Genomic DNA, 5,921 nt, shown 5'->3' with positions numbered 1-5,921 from the left:
CCCCAAAATGGCGCCATTATAAACTATAACTTGTCCCGCTAAAAACAAGCCCTTACACCGTTACATAGACGGAAAATTGTGGCCCACCTTTGGAAACAGAGGGAAATGGTTTCCATGATAACTTCTGGTGAAGTCAGAATACCCTGACTGAACGGCCCCTAAGGGTATTTGCGCGTTGTGCTTGGATTTTCTGTACAGATAATAGAGTACCAGCTGGCTACTTTCACACTAGCGTTTTTTGCGGATCCGCTATGGATCTGCAAAAACGCTTCCGTTACAATAAATGCAATCGTGAACGGATCCGGTTGTAGTATGTCTTCTATAGCCATGACAAATCCGTCTTGAACGCCATTGAAAGTCAATGGGGGAATGATCCGTTTTCTGTTGTGCCAGAGAAAACGCATCCGTCCCCATTAACTTACATTGTGTGCCAGGACGTTTGGCTCCGCTTCGTCAGGCGGACAGCAAAACTCTGCAGGTGGCGTTTTGGTGTCCGCCTTCGGAGTGGAATGGTGACTGAACGGAGGCAAACGGATGCATTCTGAGCGGATCCTTTTCCATTCAGAATGCATTAGAGTGAAACTGATCCGTTTTGGACCGCTTGTGAGAGCTCATGACGGATCTCACAAAACGGAAAGCCAAAACGCGAGTGTGAAAGTAGCCTAAGTAGATAAGATTTTCAAGATCTGATGTACATGGTGCAGAAATTGACCTGCGGTGTGTGGATTTTAAAATTTGCAGCATGTCCATTGTCAGCGCAGAATTCCCCCTCTGCAGAGTGAGATCTGGGACAAATTTGCAACAAAATCTGCAAGTAACACATGTGGATTCTAGTGTGGAAACGCGGCAAAAACCACACAAAAGTCTGTGCAGAAAATCTGCATAAACTACACTGTTGTATGCATTTACTAAAGGTACCTGTACATGGGTGCAGGTCTGCGTCCGGATTTCTGTGCATATCTACACCAAAATCTGCAATTTCTATCTGGTTTTGCCGCAGATCTCGCGCTTCCCTTGAAAAGGGTGAGATCCGCAACTAAAACCGCAAACATCATTTACATGGTGCGGTTTTGGAAATTTGTATGGGTCAATTTCCGCACAGAAAACAAATCTGCAAAGCGTACATGAGATTTGTGCACTAATACACTTTGCTGGTACTGTGCTACGCTGCAGAGTTTCCACAGGGGAATCCAAGTGGAAAAAACACGAGTGTTCCAAGAACATGTGCAGATCCGAACCAGAAAATGCACATAAATCCAGACTGTGATGTTTTTAATGTAGGTTTTCTGCAGATTTCCCTCTCTTCCATTGAAAGGAGTCAAATCCACAGAGGAAAAACAGATTAAAAAATCCACACAGCAAAGTGTACAAAGTGGAAACACTAAATACTACTGATTGGGGACTAAAATTTAGCCTTGAATATAGCTACACTGAAGCCATTTTTCTCGACATCCATCTCATCACAACATCTGATAAAATCATTACCAAAACTCACTTAAAAAAGGTTGACGCCAATAGCTATTTGGATTATACTAGGTGTCACCATCAAAAATGGGAAAAAAAACATTCCTTTTAGGCCGAATGCACACGGCCGTGTTCCGCGGCCTTAGATGAAGAGAATCAGAAGGAATTGCTTTGAGGACCACACTATGAAACTACAGCTTGAGACCCTCAAACATCGTTTTGAGGAGAAAGGCTACCCTAAGAAACTTACAAGAGAATCCTCCAAAAGAGTCCTCACAGAAAATCAGAAAGAGGCCTTGAAATCAAAACGTACAGCACCCAACCAAACGCAACGGGATACCTCTACCAGTTCCCAACTCGATCTGATAACCAGATATAACTCCAAACACCTGACGATCAGACGAATATTAACTAAACACTGGGGAGTACTACAAAAAGATCCCATTTTAAAAAGCAAACTATCACGTTTTCCCATCTTCACGTACCGTAGCGCACAGACCTTAAAAAACATCATAGCATCATCTTGCCCCAATATTATGAAAAAGAAAAAAGGCCAATACCCCCCTCTAAGACAAGATCACCCCATAAGAAAAGGGGCTTACGGATGTAATATCAAGAGGTGCAAATGCTGTGATATAAAAGAAATCTGTATTCCTTCCTCCAAAGTAATCTTAAACATGATATGAGTTGTGGAACATGTAATGTGATCTCTTGCAATGTCCATGTAACCTGCAGGGAGATATGTAGGTAGAACCACCCAAACCTTCAGAGAGAGGATGAACGAGCATTGTTCGAACATAAAAAGAAAAGTCCTCACACATAGTGTTTCCAAACATTTCTCCATTTGCCATGATAACGACCCCTCTCTCCTTCAAGTCACCCCCCTAGAGTGTATCCCCCAATCTTATCAATTATTATGCAGAAAAGAAATGGCTCCTCCACAGCTACCATCTATTCCCTCCAACCTGCCCCCCCCCCCCCCCCGACCCCCAACACCCTTATTAGATTGGAGTATCAATGATACTCATAGTTAAGACCAGGCCAGCCACCATTATTATTACTACCACAATATTAAGAGATTTTAATATGTGTTCCACGTTGGAATGCCTATTCCCGATACCGGAAGTGATGTCACTTCCTCCATCTCCACTACGTGCACTCCAAACATCATAAAGAGCCCCATGGGCAAGATATGTCTTTTATGATGCCATTACTGTCTGTGTATTTTGACTGCTCCTGAAGAAGGGGATGTAAGTGAACCCCCGAAATGCGTTGAGCTCACCTGTGATATTCAATAAAACGAAACCACCAGAAGTAACATCTGTGGTACTGCCGTGTCTTTCATGAGATACTACAAGCGATCCTGGCGGGGGAGTCTATGGGTGTCTTGAGCTTTATCCTTTAGACCTCCTCCTCAGTGAAGTGAGACAACCATTTTTTCTTTGTTTTTAACCAGTCTTTTATTTGTATTTTATCGCAGTTGTGGACTCGTTTTGCATTCAGGTCAGAACCTTTCAAGGGGTTGTCTGGGTTCAGAGCCCGGACATACCCTTACTTTCACCCAGGCAGCCCCCCTGAGGCTAGTATCGGAGCATTTCATGCTACATTGCGCAGGGCATGGGCTCTTTTGTTTATCATAACACACTGCCGGGCGGAAGCTTCCGCCTGGCAGTGTGTTCGGTGACGTCACCGGCTCCGATGGGCGGGCTTTAGCGCTGCCCTAGCCGTTTTACTGGCTAGGGCAGCGCTAAAGCCCACCCATCAGTGCCAGTGACATCACCGGGCTTCCTGGCAGCCCCATGGAGAGCCCAGATCGTCACCAGAACTCTGGAAAATGACTTTGCCCTGTGCAATTTAGCGCAGGGCAAAGGAGAGCATCCGAGCATGAACTGCTCCGGTGCTCAAGTCAGAGGGGGCTGCCTGGGTGAAAATGGAGGTATGTCCGGGTTCAGCTCTGAACCCGGACAACCCCTTTTAGTGTACTAATTTTTTGTCTCACGATTTTAAATATCCACCCTGCTCCCTGTCATTATCCGACGATCTGGAATTTGGTGCCCTATTGGTGGCTGTGTTCTTTTTTTTTTTTTTTTTTTAATACTTCTTTTCTGCTGTACATCCATCCGGGGGTTACAAAAATATAAAAATAAAAGAAACAAGAAACTATTAACAGACTGGTACAGAGGGGTCGGGGACCCTGCAGGCAAGAGCTTACAATCTATACGGGAAGGGAAGAACACAGTAGGTGAGGGTAAAGGGTGCTCTTGTGGCTGTGTGGTGGCAGCATGCTCATGGCAGGTGGTGGGCTTTCCTGAAGAGGTGGGCTTTCAGGTAACTCTTGTAGGTTTGGATGTTGGGGGAGAGCCTTATGTGTGGGGGTAGTGATCTCCAGACTATGGGAGATGCACGTGAGAAATCTTGTAGTCGATTGTGTGGAGGACAGAGGAGGAGGAGGACAGAGGAGGAGGTCCTGTGAGGATCTGAGATTACGTGTGGGGATTTACCGAGAGACCAGGTCAGAGATGTGAGGAAGGGACAGGTTGTGGACGGCCTTATATGTAGTTGTAAGTATTTTAAACTGAATTTGCTGGGTAATGGGAGTAAGTGAAGGGGTGGATTAAGCGGGCAGCAGAGCTGAGGATAGATTGGAGGGGAGGTCACAAAGGAGGATGTTGCAGTAGTCCAGGTGGGAGATGACGAGGGCATGCACTAGCATTTTAGTTGACTCAGGGGTGAGGAAGGCTCGAATACGTTAATAGTCAAGACTGCATTCACACAGCCATATCCGCTTTGCAGTCTGCAATACGCAAAATGCGGATAGCGGCCGTGTGGATCCTGCACTTCCCTCGGCCCCACTGTCAAAATGCCTATTCTTGTCCACACATTCGTGTTGCCACATAGATAACCTCTGCAACAAATGAGAACAGCGGGGTTTATTGGAGACGTGCACCACAGCGCCAAACACTGTGCGGTGGGCGGAGCTGGTAACTGCTTCAGTGACAACTGTTACCAGATCTGTCCGCTACATAAAGGATGGATCTACTCTGAAACAGCTGAGGAGTGGGGCGGGTGCCGGTGTTCTATCAAAAGACCTTACTCCGTGAAAATCCCTTACCCCTCGTGACTTCCGGTGACGCGACCGCACCAGACATGACGAATATCAGCTGGAGGAGGGGGTGTGCACCTCAACGCAAGCGCACTATCACGGGGTAAGGTAAAATTACAGGGAGCACTGTGGGAGAAGCTGCCACCAAATGCGCATGCGCGACCACCAACATCTAGGCTTCGGGAGACACTGCGCCTGCGCACAGAGCCTTAGCTGCGGTAGGAGGGGGGGGGCGCAAGCCGCGATATACTCCCGTCAGCCACAAACGTCGGGATTACACTGCGCGTCCGCTCCATCGGCCAGGGGTCGCTCGCACAGCAAACCACCATCCGAACTCCCTACCCCTTAGTGCGCACGCGTGGAGTCCGTGAGTCAGGCTGTGTTGGTGGTCGCGCATGCGCATTTGGTGGCTGCTTCTCCCGCAGCACACCCTGTAATTTTACCTTACCTGTGGTAGTATGCTTGCGCTAAGGCGCACACCCCCTCCTCCAGCAGATCTTTGCCATGTCACGAGGGGTAAGGTTTTTTGCAGGGGCGTAGATAAGGGGGGGGGGGGGGGGATAGGGTGTCTGTCCTCCTAACCTGCCAGAGAACGGCCCGGGCGTCCGCGGCGTGCCGCTGCCTGCAATAGCGGCGCGGGCAGTGCGGCACACAGAGAGGTGATGGAGGTGTGTCTGCTAGATAAAGTCTTATAATTTGAGAAAGCTGAACCCCCCCCCCCCCCAGGAAAAAAATGATCTACGGCCCTGTTTTTTGGACAGAACGCCGGTCCTACTCCCATCAGATATGGACGGATAATCCTGAGGATAGATCATCAAGTCTCATAGGGGGCAGTAAAGAAGCAGCTTGCTCCAACTTCAGCTAATTTACATCCTTTTTTCCCCAGGAGGCATTGCCCAGCCAATAAGACTAGGCTAACTGGCCAACATCTCCACAAGGAGAAACAGCGCCCCCTAGGCTCATACCGGTTTCAACATAGACCTTACAATGAAGTAGCCTGCTTAAAAAATGTTATTAAAAATTTCTTAACGGACGCTCATAGTGAACACCAGCTCCAGTCTGTCCTGTCATTACACCCGTTTGAACCTGGCTGTCAGTTTCCCTGACTTAACATAGCGCCTGACAGAGGTGCACAGGACGCCGGGAGCTGTAGTTCCGTCTCCTGTACTCTCCATTTGTCTTCTCCCACCAGCGGACTACAGCTCCCATGCTGCACAGCGCTGCTGTCTAGGCTTGACTGAGATGCATAGGGGCGTCGGGAATTGTAGTTCTGCCTCTAGTATTTTCTATTTGTCTCCTCCCACTACCGGACTACAGCTCCCATGTTGCACATCGCGGCTGCATTAGCTTGACA

Source organism: Bufo gargarizans, chromosome 8 (genome assembly GCF_014858855.1).
Source record: "Bufo gargarizans isolate SCDJY-AF-19 chromosome 8, ASM1485885v1, whole genome shotgun sequence".
Classification (NCBI taxonomy): Eukaryota; Metazoa; Chordata; class Amphibia; order Anura; family Bufonidae; genus Bufo; species Bufo gargarizans.
This window is presented reverse-complemented; position numbering follows the sequence as displayed.